Source organism: Petaurus breviceps, unplaced genomic scaffold (genome assembly GCF_028583685.1).
Source record: "Petaurus breviceps papuanus isolate PSGF00001 unplaced genomic scaffold, PetGlider_PUasm1.0 90784, whole genome shotgun sequence".
Classification (NCBI taxonomy): domain Eukaryota; kingdom Metazoa; phylum Chordata; class Mammalia; order Diprotodontia; family Petauridae; genus Petaurus; species Petaurus breviceps.
The window spans coordinates 9,934,651-9,951,143 of NW_027187345.1; the positions used below are offsets into that span (position 1 = coordinate 9,934,651).

At 37.5% G+C, this 16,493-nt stretch overlaps 1 protein-coding gene and 1 pseudogene across 1 annotated transcript in view; one reads left to right on the forward strand and one right to left on the reverse strand.

Moving 5' to 3' along the window:
• The window catches only part of UST (uronyl 2-sulfotransferase), a 400,212-nt gene that overhangs the window by 125,119 nt on the left and 258,600 nt on the right, over positions 1-16,493 (reverse strand). The gene's annotated exons all lie outside the window — the stretch shown is intronic.
• Positions 1,496-2,934, forward strand: LOC138147351 (small ribosomal subunit protein uS11-like; annotated as a pseudogene).

A 16,493-nucleotide genomic window follows, 5' to 3' on the forward strand; every position in this document is an offset into this window, starting at 1 on the left:
ATTTGCCAAATGGAAAAGGAATTTCAAAAATTCACTGAAGAGAATAATTTGTTCAAAATTAGATTGGAGCAAATGGAAGCTAATGACTTTATGAGAAATCAATATACTATTATAAAACAGATCCAAACAAATGAAAAAAAATAGAAGGCAATGTGAAATATCTCACTGGAAAAACCACTGACCTAGAAAATATATCCAGAAGAGATAATTTAAAAATTACTGGGCTACCTAAAAGTCATGATAAAAAAAAAAGAGCCTAGACACCATCTTTCAAGAAATTCTCAAAGAAAATTGCCCTGATATGCTAGAACCAGAGGGCAAAATTGATATTGGAAGAATTCTCAGATTGCCTCTTGAAAAAGATCACAAAAAGAAAACTAGGAATATTATAACTAAATTTCAGAGTTCCCAGGTCAAGGAGAAAATACTTCAAGCAGTCAAGAAGAAACAATTTGAGTATTGTGGAAACACAATCAGGATAACACAAGACCTAGCAGCTTCTACATTAAGGGAATAAAGGGCTTGGAATATGATATTCTGGAGGTCAAAGAAGCTAGGACTAAACCAAGAATCACCTACCCAGAAAAACTGAGTATAATGCTTCAGGGGAAAATATGGTTATTCAATGAAATAGAGGACTTTCAAGCATTCTTTTTTTTTGGAGGGCAATTGGGGTTAAGTGACTTGCCCAAGGTCATATGGATAGTTTTTGTGTTAAGTGTCTGAGACTGGATTTGAACTCAGGTCCTCCTGACTCCAGGGCTTGTGCTCTACTCACTGTGCCACCTAGCCACCCCATTTTCAAGCATTCTTGATGAAAAAAACCGGAGCTGAACAGAAAATTTGGCTTTCAAATACAAGAAGCAAGAGAAGCATGAGAAGGTAAACAGAAAAAAGAGAACATAAGGAACTTATTAAAATTGAACTATTTATATTCCTACATGGAAAAACTATAATTGTAACTCATAAGACTTTTCTAAATATGATGATAGTTGATGGGAATATATATGGATATGTATATATATATGTATACTTACATATATGTCTATATAGGAGGGTGTATGTGTATATAAATATATATGTGAGTGTGTGCATATGTATATACATGTATACAAAGACAGAGGGCACAGGATGAGTTGAATATGAAGGGATGATATCTAAAAAAAGTAAAATTAAGAGGTAAGAGAGGAATATATTGGGAAGAGAAAGGGAGAGATAGATTAGGGTAAATTATCTCACATAAAAGAGACAAGAGAAGACTGTTACAATGGAGGGGAAGGATAGGAAGACAAAGGGGAATGGATCAACCTTACTCTCATTGAATTTGGCTTAAGGAGGGAATAACATACACACTCAATTGGGTATCTTACCCTACAGGAAAATAGCGGGGAAGGGGATAAGAGGGGGGATGATAGAAGGGAGGGCAGATTGGGGGAGATGGTAGTTAGAAGCAAACACATATGAAAAGGGACAGGGTCAAAGGAGAAAACAGAGTAAGTGGGGGTGGGATAATATGGAGCGAATTATAGTTTTTCTTTCACAATATAACTACTATGGAAATGTTTTGAGTAACTACACATGTACAACCTATAGTGAATTGCTTATCTTCCTAGTGGGGGTGGATAAGGAGGGAAGAAGGGAAAAAATCTGGAACTCAAAGTTTTAAAAACAAATGTTTTAAAAAATTGCTTTTTACATGCAATTGGGAAATTAGATATACAGGCACTGGGGTATAGAAATCTATCTTCCCCTACTAGAAAGTTGGGAGGGGAGACGTGGGAGTATATAAGAGAGAACAAATTGGGGGAAGGGGTATTTAATAGGCTTGCTATTTTGGGGTGGGGGTAGGGGAAAGATAGGGAGAAAAATCTGTAACTCAAAATCTTGTGGAAATGAATATTGAAAACTAAAAATAAATAAATTGGAAAAAAGGTGATAAAAAAGGAAAATGGAAAAAATTGATCTTCATTATTCCCATTTTCTATAAAATACAACTGATATAATGAGGGGGTCAGAAAAAACTCAAAACTTCCTTGAACTGTAGAGAGAAACGATAGATAACAGCAACTCTGGTTTAAAATGCAAAATCATTTGTCAAACACCACAGAGGAAAAGGACTAACAATATTACCTTTAAAAAAAATGGAGGTAAAATCAAGTATACAAAAATCTTGGTTATGAAACCAAGTCACAGAGTATTCAGAAATGAAGCTGGTAGGAGGAAATGATCATACAAAATGAAACTTGTCTGTTGGCATTTCTACAACAGTCTATTCTCATCACCAGTAAGAGAAGCTCTGATGTCCCTCAGTCCCTAGGGTGTTACATAAAGGAGTAGAAATGGCACTTAGGAAATGAAATCAGAAAGATCTGGAGGCAACCTAATTATGAAAGCATTAAGGCAGAGTTATAAGAGATATTTCAGGGAAGACAAGATACTAATTTTTAAAAAAATTTACTATCCTACTTTTCTGGTGCTGGCGGCCCAAGTGGAGGAATAGAAATGGCACCTTGCAAGGGGAAGGAAGAGAAGGAAGAGCAGGTCATCAGCCTTGGACCTCAAGTTGCAGAAGGAGAGAATGTGTTTGGTATCTACCATATCTTTGCTTCCTTCAATGACCCCTTTGTCCAAGTGACTGATCTCTCTGGCAAAGAAACCATCTCTTCAGTGACTGGTGGAATGAAGGTCAAGACTGACAGAGATGAATTTTCTCCCTATACTACTATGTTGGCCTCTCAGGACATTGCCCAGAGATGTAAAGAACTAGGCATCACTGTGCTTCATACCAAACTTCACATCAGAGAGGGAAATAGGGCTAAGACCCCCAGCTCTGGTGCACAGTGAGCCCTGAGAGCTCTGGAACATTCTGGAATGAAGATCAGGCAGAATTTGGATGTCACTCCAATCCCATCTAATGGTACTAACAGAAAATGAGGTTTCCATGGTCACTGTCTTTGAATATCATTGGCTGGATTATTTTTGTCAATAAAAATGTCACAATGGAAAAAAAATTACTATCCTATATGACCACTTTCCAATTTTCACAAAAGTCTTCATGAAAAATAGAGAAGAGAAGGAAGTTCACAAGGAAACACAGATGAATAGAGCAGTGTTGGTGCTATGTTAAATTTAATATATACTTTAATAAGTTTATGTAATATTCATTTTAATATACATTCCCTTTTTTATTCTTTCTATGTGAATATATTTCTGTTCATTATGTTCACAACAAAGAAAAGGGAAAAAAAAATTAAAAGTCAGTGACTTATTTAATCTCCATAGGAAGAGACTCTGAGCCTTCTACTTATTTTGTATTCCTCAAATGTCTATTATTGAATGAAGTTTAGTGGATCCTTACTAATGACTTAAATTCAGTCCTTATAAGAATAATCTACACATATATAGAAGGTATTCTTATTGGAAATATATAGAATGTTTTTATTAATTCTTGGTTTTGCAAAATATACATCTGATCTCTTTTAAATAAAATGTTTTAAAAAATAAAATAAGAAAATATATAGAATGAACAGGAAGTCTCTTGAAAATGATTTTCTACAGTACACCATCTCCTTATCATAACAAAATTGACAGAATAGTGGAGAGAATGAAAGATCTAGTTGTGTTTACTATTTGTTGATTACCAAAAAAATTGTCTCACTGAAGCAAACTGTAGCTTTCAAGACTGTCTTCCTATGAGGTATCTTCTATCTGTTATGTTAAGAATCAAATAAAATTCCTTAAAAATGAAGCCATAGAAAAAACTGTTCAAAAGTACTTTCATTCTCAACATGAAGTGAAACACAAAACAAGAAGGGGAATGTTTTGCCAAGGCCTTCTCCATTATCATGAAGAATATGCTGTGTGGGATCCAAATGAAAGAGAAAGTCTATAAATTCTGGGGTTCTTTAGATATTCTTTGTGAATGACATTTTACTGATCACAGCAAATTCCAGGACAATATAAGGCCTCCTCAGGGATAGCTGTGATTACTAGTTTAGACTAACCATCCTTATAGGAAAACTAGATGCCTATTTATCCAAACTATGAAATATATTTGGCTTATCAAGTTAGTATGTATTCCTGGGGCAGGTGTCACACATGGAGAATACTTTGGACCCAGAAATGAGTAGGAGGAAAAGAGCAAGCTAGACAGAATTCATTGAGAGAGTGTGAAGTTCTCTGGATAATTCCAAGTTGTTCTTTGGCACAAGCATCTTTTCAACATAATTGTTTGGAGAGGGGGCTATATAGTGGTGAATTTTGGAATACCACAGTCTATAATCAAAGTAATGGATGATCCAAAGAAAATAGAATGATGTATAGTGGAAACAAGCTATAGCTTATTTTCTTTTCATTGTTTTTGAGGGGGGAAGGCAAGGCAATTGGGGTTAAGTGACTTGCCCAAGGTCACACAGCTAGTATGTCAAGTGTCTGAGTCCGGATTTGAACTCAGGTCTTCCTGACTCCAGGGCCAGTGCTCTATTCACTGTGCCACCTAGCTGCCCCTGCCTATTTTCAATGACGATGTATGCCCAATGGCATATGGGACATCATCTAGGAAATGTATGATATGAAAAGAAAGTATAGCAACATGTAATGAGAGCACATTATGACAGAATTAAGTCTGAATACTCTGCTACTACCTATGAAATATGAAAAAAATTAGAAGAAGTCCTATTACACATTAGGTCCATCCTCTGTGGAATATCTATGGAAAGGTATTGGCAAGAACTGCACAGGATGAAAAGGCATTTATTGGATTTAACTCAACAAATATCAGTTAAGAATCTACCATGTGTAAGGGACTGGCAAGTAAGTATAACAAGGTAATTTTAAGGAGAGAGCATTAACAAGTGGGAGAATAAGAAAAATCAGCTGATCTGAGTCTTGAAGAAAAATAAGGATTCTGATAAAAGGTAGGGGCAAGCACATTCTAGCTTTGTGTGATAACACAGAGTAAGAGATGGAGATTATGTCTGGGGAAGAGCTAGTAGCCCGTTTTGATTGGAACATACTGTCCACAAAAGGGAGTAAAGTGAAACAAGGCTTTAAGAGTATATGGGATTCATATTATGGAGAGTTGAGGGTGGAGCCAAGATGGTGGTGTAGAAGCAGGAAAACTCCATGAGCTCACCCCATAACCACCTCAAATACCTATAAAATATGACTCTAATCAAATTTTAGAGCTACAGAACACACAAAGTGAGAGAGAGAAACAGATCTCCCACTGAAGGCAGCCTGGAAGGCAGACAGGAAGGGTTCATCATAGTGCACCAGGAGCTGAGCCCAGACCAGCTCGAGCCCTCAGTTTTAGCCCCAGGACAGCCTGACCAGCAGCAGCTAGAGCAGACTTCAGGAGAGTGGATCACCAGCAGCTATGGCGGTTTCCAGGAATATCAATCCATAAATGCCAAAGACAAAGCAAAAAGTCAGTGTAGAACTCTGTGGGAGCGGGGGGGGGGGGGGGGGGGGAATGGAGTGCGGTCCGGCCTCTATCCCCAGAGCAAGAAGCAGTGGAGGCATGGCAGCTGTGCAGCCCCGTCCATGTGGCTGCTTCGGAGCTCCCGGCCTGCAGACTGTAGGGGGGCAAGAAACCATTCAGAGGGTAATCACTCTTGCTTTAACCTGCCTGGATCTGGATTGAGGTCTTGGGTGGTGGTTCTGGGGTGTGTGACCAGTGAGCCAGAGCTTGTGGAGGACTATAGAGACAGAGCCCTCCTAATAGCTCCAGCAGCTGCAAAAACCCCAGTGATTTGGGACAAAGTTCTCCCCTCTGGAAGCAGAGTTCCACAATGGCAAAGAGCTCAAAATCAAGTAATTGAGTAGCAACATGAGCAAGCAAAGCAAGCACAGCAATTCAACTTTAGATTCCTTTTTTGGGGACAAAAAGGATCAAATCATGGAACGGGAGGAAGACAACAAAGTCAGAACTGCAGCATCAAAAGCTTTCAAGAAAAATATGAATTTGTTAGAGGCCATGGAAGAGCTCAAGAAGGATTTTGAAAATCAAGTAACAGAGTATGGAGAGCTGTAAATTCCAGTGTGCTAAATTTGTATTTTATCCAAGAAGCAATGAAGACCCCCTGATGGTTTTTGAGCATATGTGCCTTAAAGAGATTGGTTTTTTTCTTCCACACACAGCAGTATGGAAAATGCACTGGAGAGAAGAGAAAGTGGTAACAGGGAGATACAATTTGTATCAAAAGAGGGATTTCCTCCATTGACAAGATCACAGATTCATGTAGCACTGAAGCATGATAATTTAGTGTGGGAGATGTTTTGGCCCTTAGAGGTATCATTCAAATTACACCATACAGACAACTATCTCTTCAACTTATCTTGCCAAGGACTTTGCTGATGCCTAACTGCATGTATGGGGCAGCTAGATGGCACAGTGTATAGAGCACTAGGCCTGGAGTCAGTAAGACTTGAGTTCAAATCTGACTTCAGATACTTGCTGGCTGTGTGACCCTGGGCAAGTTACTTAACCCTGTTTGACTCAATTTCCTCATATGTAAAATGAAACGGAGAAGGAAATGGCAAAGCACTCCAATATCTCTTCAAAGAGAACCCCAAATGGGGGTCACAAAGAGTCAGACACAACTGAAATGACTGAACAACAACCACCACATGTACATGATTAACAATAAACTTGAAATTAGTTCTATGAGACACCAAGCACAAAGATATCATGTCTTATCCATTGAATTAAGTTACACTTCAAATTTTATAGCATACAACTAAATTCACAAACCTAGGTAAACCAGAAGATAAAGCACATGTAGTTAATGTGAACAGAAATAGCCAAGCAAACAAAGCCTGCACCGTTAACAATAAAATACTGCATTTGTAGACTTCGCATGAATAATGATCACAAAGTTAATTGCAGACTCATCTCAAGAACCACTGGAGACTAAAATAAAGTGAAATAGTATCAGGGAATCAATGAGCCAGTTCCTATTATCAGGAATTGCTCTTGGCCTTGCAATGGGTTTGTCACTACAGAGGTTAAGGTCTTTTAAGTATCTGTAAGACTAGATATGAATAATTCACTCATATATATGCATTATTAGCAAATGGCTTAGTCATACAAGTGTTTAGATATAATCTTCCAAGTTAGGGGTCTGGGGAGGTGTTTAAGAACTTGGTGTACAAGGTCAGAAATCAGAAATACTTGACATAGCCTGTCTTCTTCCTGACCCTGTAAATAAACATCTATTCTTAGGGGCAGCCAGGTGGCTCAGCGAGTAAGATCACCAGCTCCAGTGTTGGGATGACCTGGGGATCAAATCCAGGCTCAGATACTTAGCACCACACCCAGAAATAACTGGCTGTGTAACCTTGAGCAAGTTACTTAACCCCGATTGCTTTAAAAAAAATAAATAAATAAAATAAACATCTATTCCTGCCAGATAATTTTGCTGTTCAAATAATGGGTAATATTTAAACAGTGCTTTAAGTTTTGCAAAGTACTTTACCTATGTTATCTCTTGTGACCCAAACAATAACCCTGTGAAGCAGGTGCAATTTTTAGCTTCCATTTAACTGATGAGGAAACTGAGGTTGAGAGAGGTTAAGTGATGTGTACAGGGTGACAGAGGCAGAATCTGGATTTGTGATTCCTTGACTCCAAGGCCAGCACTCTTATCCACTATGCCACCTAGTTGCCTCAAACAATTTTCTGCTAAACTGAAGGGGAAAAAACCCAACAACTTTTAGAATAATCTGAAAAAAGGCAAATTTTATGCTCAAGTTTTTTGCTAATTTAACTTACAGTTTCATTAACATAATTATTGTTTTACAACCTTCTTATTCTTGTGGCTGTTCTTTCAACATTTGCCAAAATGATTATGTTTTTCTCAAGTTTTACTTTTTTTTCTTTTAAGTCATTTTCCTTTAGGTGAGTCACTATTTAAAAAAAATCTAATGTGGGTTTATTTCATCACACTTACATACTATACTTAGGTACCTTAATACCATTATTGGTTTTATTGTGTTGAATTTTCTTCATTTCTCCATACTCCTGACTTAGAATTGACTTATTATCCACTAGTTCAATTAATATATATCATCCATCTAGGATTAGCTTGTGTGGTTATTTTCTGAAAAACAGAACCATGGAGAAGTATTTTAGGTATGATCTTACTAAAATCCCAAATATACGGTTTAGGATTTGTGAAAGGATACTGGATTTGGAGTCAGGGGACCTGGGCTTGAAGCCAGCTTGATTACATAAAACCTATGGCACCATGGGGAAGATGTTTTATCTCTCTGGGCTGGATTTTTTTTTGGTAGTATGAGAGGATTGAGTTATATGACCTCTAAAGTTCTTTTAGCTCTAACTTCTAGAAAAGTTATGTATGTTTTAGGTTAGTTACCAACTAATCTATATTACAAGAAGGAAAACTCAATTTCATTTGCTAAATAAAAAGGTAGTTATACATCCCAACTTCCAAATGGATGACGTTCAAAAAATAATTAGTAAATTGGTTGTTTGGAAATTGAAATACATTTCCTAATATAAACAATGTTATAAATGGTCATTCGGTCTTTAGCCTAACCTACGAAACCCACTTAATGCACAATGAGACTAAAATAGTAATAATAATAGCCTGAAAAATCTCATAAAAACTCTGACACATGATGTGGGTTTCTCTGAGCCTTAAACCCCCTGAGCCTAGATCCCCTTCTAGAACAAAGGCAGTGGTGGTGAGGAAGACTTTCAGTAGCAGCAGCTATTCATAAATAGATATATATGTATGTGTATATATGTATGCATACACATATGTACATACATACAGATATATATGTATGTGAAAATAAATCATGGATAATCTTATAGGAATATTTTAACCAATAGTACATATGGTTTTTTGTTTGTTTTGCTTTACTCTGGCCTGGTGGTAAAAGTCAGTAATCTACCAATGGGTGCTGGGTTTAAATTGGTTCTTTCAGGAGTTTTTGAATTACAAGGAAAAATGCCTTGCAGTTTATACTTGTTTGTTGCATTACATTGAATTGAATTGCAATTTTGTTGTTGTTCAGTTGTTTACAGTTGTAGCTGACTCTTCATGACCCCATTTGGGATTTTCTTGGCAAAGATTCTAGACTGGTTTGCCATTTTCTTCTCTAGCTCATTTTATATAATCAGGAAACTGAGGCAAACAGGGTTAAGTGACTTGTCTAAGGTCACATTTCTAGTAAGTGCCTGAGGTCAGATCTGAACTCAAGAAGATGAGTCTTCTTGACTCCAAGTCAAGTACTCTATCCCCCTGCAAAGGAGAATTTATAGAAAAGACCCTCCATGACTATCTAAATTGTGGGGCAATGAAAGGTTATTATGAGAATTGTGAAATGGGAATATGAAAAATGCTTTGGATATCTGTAGTCCCTCAGGGTTATGAACCCTGTATGAGACTGCTAGGGCACCACAATGGCAGAAGGATAATTGCCCAAGGAATGACCCACCAAGGCATGGATTTGGCCGTTGTGGTCAGCAAAGGAATTTGGAAGGTATTCCACACATTCTTAATACTTTCATCCTTTCCCCAGACTTAAAATTTTAGCTGCGTAAAGCTGAGTTACAATCTGGTTGAATTCAAAGGCTGAGTATAGATGTGACTCCAAAGAATGGCAGGTCACAGTACTACTCCAGGTTAGAAAACACAGCTTAGAGGAGTATGGGTGCTTAACCCAGAGCCTGGCACACAGTAGGTACTTAATAAATGCTTCTTGTTTGGAAGTGTGTGTGTAACAGCAAATCTATTCGACTGATAACTCTTGTGGAAGAATTTGACTCAGATTCTAAAGTTGCCAAGTTTATGCACATTACTGAAGAGTAGTTGTGATAGGCAGGATATATCCTCAAACGTAATAACATGAGAATAAATCTTTTTCTTATAATATAGCATTTTAAGGCTTACCAACTGCTTTCCAAACAATAGCCCTCTGGGTCAGTTTAGTCTAAGCATAATTATCCAAGTTTTAGAGATAAGGAAACTGAGGCTCTGAAAGATTACCTGACTCATACAGTGTATGGATTCATAGTCAGAAAGTATCAAAGCCACAGCCTTCTTGTTTGACCTTCAACATTTTACTCCATGACTCTAGCAATCAATTCTTCTCCATATTATGAGGAGAATAACACCAACTGATTTTATAGGTTTATTGGGAAGAACAGCTAATAAAAAGATGATTGCAAAGAGCTTTGAACATTAAGTGCTATAGAAATACTTAGATCATAGAACACCAAATTTAATGAACAATAAAATAATAATAACAGCTCAGCTTCCAGCTGGAAGACCTCAGTCCATAGGAAAGGAGTTGCAGATTGTATATTCAGAAGATGGGGAGTCGAGGGCTTCATTCAATTTTTTAAAAGGAAGAAATGAGAAGAGTCAAACATATACCTTGAATATTCCTAGGTTTTTATTTTGGCTTCAGGTAACTCATCTTTAAAATGGGAGTGGGATAGAATAGGTAATGTAATGATCTCTTATTGCTCTCACATTCTATTAATCTGTGATTCCTAAGGGAAAATTTCAAAAGACAACATCAAAGCCATTTTTGACTCACAGAAGAGAACCACATGCAGCTGGAATCAAATCAATCATAAAGCATATAATAAGCCCACACTTTGTGCCCTCTATGCTTCTTAGCTTTGTTGGGCCACAAAGAAGTATAAAATATAGTCTCAAGGAGAATACACTTTGGTTATGGGGAGAAGACGAACATATAAAACTACCAAGCTCTGAAAACATAAGCACACTACTCACTGAAATTGCAAGAATTCAGAGAAAAGAGAGATCAGATGGGGTTGAAATAGAGATGATTTCATGGAGAAGGTGAGACTTGGGGTGGGTTCTGAGGGAGGAATTGGGATAGGTAGAAGGGTATAGGGAATGAGACATGTTATAATATGAGCAAAAACAAAGGCATGGTAGGAAGGATTGTGGTATGTGCAGGGGAAAGTGAGATTGAGCACAAGGGAACAAGGGAACAGAAAGTACAGATGGGTGAGCCTTTGTTGTTTATAATGGGTATTTAAGAATATGAATAATGAATCAGAAAGACAGGCAGACAGACAGACGGATGGATAGATGATAGATAGATAGATAGATCGATAGATAGATAAATTATGAAGCATTTACTATGGGCCACACATTGTGCTAAAAGCTGGTTATAGAGATAAAAGGCAGTCACTGCCCTCAAGGAGCTTACATTCTAACATGAAAGACAATACATAATTGGGAGCTGGAAAGTGGGGCTGGGGGAAAGGTGTCCTGGAGAGGGAAAAGCAACTTTAGCAGAGGAGGAGAAGAAATCTGGAGAATGAGTCTAGCTATGAATGAGGCAAAGTATGGCTAAGGCCCTTCCTGAAATACTGGTTAGGGCAAGAGAATCACCAGCCTAGACACTGGGGCTTCCAGGCAGAAGCTTCTCCAAAGTAGGAAGTAGGTTGCTGAAGAGGAAGGGAAGAAGACCCCAGTTAGTTTCTTTATACTTTACACTCTACTGTAAATAAACCCTTCAAATGTTAACAGCCAGCCTCTTTCACTACTATAATGGCACTCATGCACTCACCCCTGTCACCACCATCCAGGTAGAGGATATGAAACCTAGGACAAAATAACTCACCTTTAGAAACCAATTAAAACCTAATTTTAGTCCTTTTACCTCTTTCTTTCTTTCTTGGGGAAGAGTGTGGGGAGGAGCATGGACCTTTTGATGACAGCTAGGAGGAACAGCTCCTCTGGCTAGTTGGAGAATAAACGCTGGGCAACGGTATTTCTGTGCAGACCCCTGCAATGTGTCACTCTTTTCCAGGGAATGTTCTGTTTGCACTCCAACAGGGGTGGGGCATTCTCTCTTATTTTCTCAGGGCAAAGTAGGGAAGTATAAGAACTTTGAATAAGAGAATTTTGGCATTTAGTAGGGCTGGGAGTTGGTCTTTGTTGAGGCCACTGGAAAGCAGGACGTTGAATTAATAAAACAACAAACCATGGTTCAATGAACAATAAGGTCCTATGATTATGTAAAACAAACAAAAACAGGAGCCCAAATAGTGGAGGGCCTTAAAATGGGGGCAGAAGAGTTTGGACTTGATACAAAAGGGCAACATGGAATTATTTTAGGATCTTGAACAAGGGGGTCCTTGATCAAAGAGGTGGTACTGGTGGCAGTAAGCATGATGAATTGGAGTGGGGGTAGACTGGAATATGCCAGAATATCTAAATGGTTTTTTTTAATTGAACTTTTGCCATATAGTTAAAGTACTCTGGGGCTCTCAGAGATTTTTTGAAGCTTCTGTCAGCATCATGAAAATGTGGAAGACATGAAATAGGAACAGATTACTTTGCTAATGAAAATGAAAACAAAGACAACATTTGGGAATGAAAAATGGAAACGAAATTGAATTATGGAATTAGCGAAATTGAATTAATTTATATAATATTGCCATCAGAGGGCAGGCTTTGTTCACATCAACAATTAAGAACAGAGTAGAGAGGAGGGAACGTGTCCAACATCCTTAGCCTTGACAGCATTTTGCAGTGCCTGCTCCTCTGGAAGATTGATTTGTCTTTTAAAAGAGTCGAAGCCACTGTCTCAGAAAACCAGGGAAGCAAAAGAGGAAGTAAAGGAGGGTGAAGGGGTCATGAAAGCGAGAGGAAGACTAAAATGAAAAATAAATGCCAAGAGGAAAAATGGTGGCTGCAACTATTTAAAGAATTCTTTTCCCATGTAATTTACTTGAGCTTTTCTCTGCTGGTATTTTGATAGGCACAGGAAAGTGAAATAAGATTCAATAATGTTTTCACTGGAAACAGAAATTGAGAGAAATATGTGGAATGGAAAGAGAATTACAAAAAAATTTCAGAAACCAAAAAAAGGGAAACCAGTAACACGGCATTTAAATAATCCTACTGTGAGCATAATGAAATTACTCTTCATTCCATAGCTGCCAGTGATTATTGATTAAAAGACAGATCAGTTCCTCCAGGGACACTGATAAGACAGTAAGAAAAGATTCTTTAATCCTTCTAACAATGGGCATTTGTTCATATGGGTTTGGAAGACACATTTAAGTGTAGTCTATAACTCTTCTTTTGCAGTCAGCTCTATTTCAGGAAAAATGCTTATACAAAGACCACTGTTGTTGTTGGTACATTCAACCTTTTTTATTTTGTTTTGTTTGAAAGTAACCTTTTATGTTAGTAAAAACAATACTTTGGAACATCTGGGAAATGTTAAATGCAAGTCAGTTTGAACAAATATTAAACACTCTACCATTATATAAAAGCAAAGCATCTTTAATTTATTGATCCAAATATTTTGCCGAAATTATGTGTCTAGTACAGGAGAAAACATTTTTTAGTTTGATTTGTATGGATAATGACAACTGCTATAACAATTACTGCTGTTACTACTATTTATACTACTTCTAGCATTTATACAGCACTTTAAAGTTTGCAAAATGCTTTACATATTTTGTCTTATTTGATCCCCATGACTCTGTGAGGTAGGTGCTATTATCCCCATTTTACAGATTGCAAGACTGAAGCTGAGATCAAGTGACTTGGCCAGAGTCATAAAGCTAGTAAAATCTGAGGCAGGATTTGAACTCTAGTTTTCCTGACTGCAAATCCAGGGCTCCATCTGCTATGCTACCTAGTTGTCTCTAATTCAAAGAGATTTGTGAGTGAACAATTCAACTACAAACATTTTAGTAGATAGACACTTTTATTGATTTTACTGGGGAACAGGGACAAGAAGTGCACTTGATGGCAGAGACAGTGTAAAGAAAGTGCACTCCTAGGTTTTAAAGTCTGAAGACCTGAGTTGGAATGCTGACTCACTTACTTACTATCCATGTTACCTTCTTTTCATCTTCCCTTCTGTGAGATGGAATGTTGGACTAGATGGTCTCTTTCCAGCTATAATCTTGTAAACCAACTACAAATTCTAAAGTTTACATTTGATGTTCAATCCACACTTCCTAAGCCCTAACAGCAAGTTATAGTTGACTGATTTGAGTCTTTCTTAGCCTTTCCCTTTAGGTGGCCATAGTAGTGAAAATTGAAATAGTCAAGTAATAAGGAGAAACTAAAGATGAGTTTGAAGAATTCATGAATTTTAAAAATCAACTCCTGAATAACAGAGAGTTGAATGCACCCTATTTTACAATACTTATTTAATGCCTTTCCAAAGACTTTCTTTCAAGATAAAACTACATTCCTCACTTAAAAAAATAATTGAATTAGTCTTGATATTATTCCAGATGCTTTAAAAGACTTGAAAGTGAAGAAAATTGGGGTGGCTAGATGGCATAGTGAAAAGAGCACCGGCCCTGGAGTCAGGAGAACCTGAGTTCAAATTCGGCCTCAGACACTTAACAGTTACTAGCTGTGACCTTGGGCAAGACATTTAACCCCAATTGCCCTGCCTTCCCCCCTCCCAAAAGCAAAAAAAAAAAGTAGAGAAAAGTTACACATAAAATAACAGATGTGTAGAGTGTGGTTAAACATTCATTTTCAAACATTACTTCACCATAAAATATACTGCAGTATACTATTAAATTGGAGAAAGACTAGAGACTAGTCTACCAAAATACATTGATAAAAGGAATTTCTTCATTTGCGAGTTATTAGCATGGTATCAGGAATGGGACTTGAATTCAGGCCTTGGCTTCAAGGCCAACTCTCTATTTACTATACCATACTGCCTCTATAATAGCTATTCACCTATCACAGACCTGTGATTTCATTGGCATTGGACACTCCTACTGAATGCATATCTCAACTGTCTGTAAATTAATAGTTTCAGAATTCCCTGGGATCAAGTGACTTGTCCAGAGTCACAGAGTATGTGTTAGAGATGGGACTGAAACCCAGCTATTTCTGACTCAGAGTTAGCTCTATCTACTAACTTCATGCTGCATTATCTTAGGCTCCATTAATAAAAGTATAATATTTATAATGGGTCAATTTATAGTTCCTGCACTCTGACATAAAAAAGTGAGAACTGGGGGTGGCTAGGTGGCGTAGTGAGTAGGGTACCAGCCCTGGAGTCTGGAGGACCTGAGTTCAAATCCAGACTCAGACACTTAATACTTACTAGCCATGTGACCTTGGGCAAGTCACTTCACCCCAATCGCCCTGCCTTCGTCCCTCCAAAAAAGAAAAAAAAAAAAGAAGTCATCTAGTCTACAAGACACTTAATACTTACTAGCCATGTGACCTTGGGCAAGTCATTTAACCCCAAGTGCCCTGCCTTCCCTCCTCCAAAAAAAGCAAAAAGAAAAGTGAGAATCTTCATCTCAGGAGCAATGACAAGGGAGCCATCATCATCATCATCATCATCAACATCATCATAAGCATTTATTTAGTGCTTGTTATATGCCATGTACTGTGCTAAGCCTTGGGACTATAAGCAAAAAGAAAGACAGTCACTGCCCTCAAAGAGAGCATATTGTATTTTAATAGAGAAAGTAACATAAAATGAAGATAAAAAGGTAGAGCTGGTACCCTATGTGTGAAATGAAGAGATGACTGTCCTCAGTGCACACTGTAAATGAAGGTCTTGGGAAGAGTCATTCAATCAGAGGTGGGAGCAAAGGGTACTTTGGAGGTGTGAATCCCTGGCTGACATGATCTCCCAGGATGAAGAGTTTTCTAGGGAATGAGAAATGAAGATAGCTGAGCTTTATAGTTTATTGATGATAAAGCTCAATTCTGGCTCAGGTATATATTATATTGTTCTCTCTAATGCTCTTCTGTTTCTACATTAGAACTATATTCACCTCTTAATCATTGAGAAGAGGCAGGGATAACACAAAAGAACATAAATATTGTTTCTATTTTGCTCCAGAATATAGACAGAAATACAACCCCATTCACTTGATGCCCAATTCATTTTTGTTATTTTGTGTTCTGTGATTTAACCTGAGCAGTAACCCTGGTTATTGCAGATAATTTATAAATCTGATCATTTATTATTTGAAATATTCCATAGGTGGAAGCTGAGGAGGTGGATTTGTGCCAGATTAACTGGTAGGACTTATTAGTAAAGATAAAGTGAGCGGGCTGATGTAATCATGACAGCATGAGAAGAGAAGATGATAAGGGAACCCAGATAGATAACTCTAATGCAGAAGTTCTTAACCTTTTTTGTGTTATGGACTCCTTTTCTGGTGAAGTTTATGGACCCTTCCTCAAAATAATATTTTTAAATATATAAAATACCCAGGATTGTGAGGGGAATAAATTATATTGAAAAAAGTGTATTTTTCCCATTCATATTCAAGAAGCTCCTGAAATCTGTACATTAATCCCTTAGGAGTATATGGACCCCAAGTTAAGAATCCCTGCTTTACAGGCTATACCAATCAATAAAAAATAATTAACTACTTCCTATGCATTTACTATTATCATTACTATTACTAGGCACTGTAAGGGTTATGGGATTTAAAGATCTCCCATGCCCCATGGACGTGC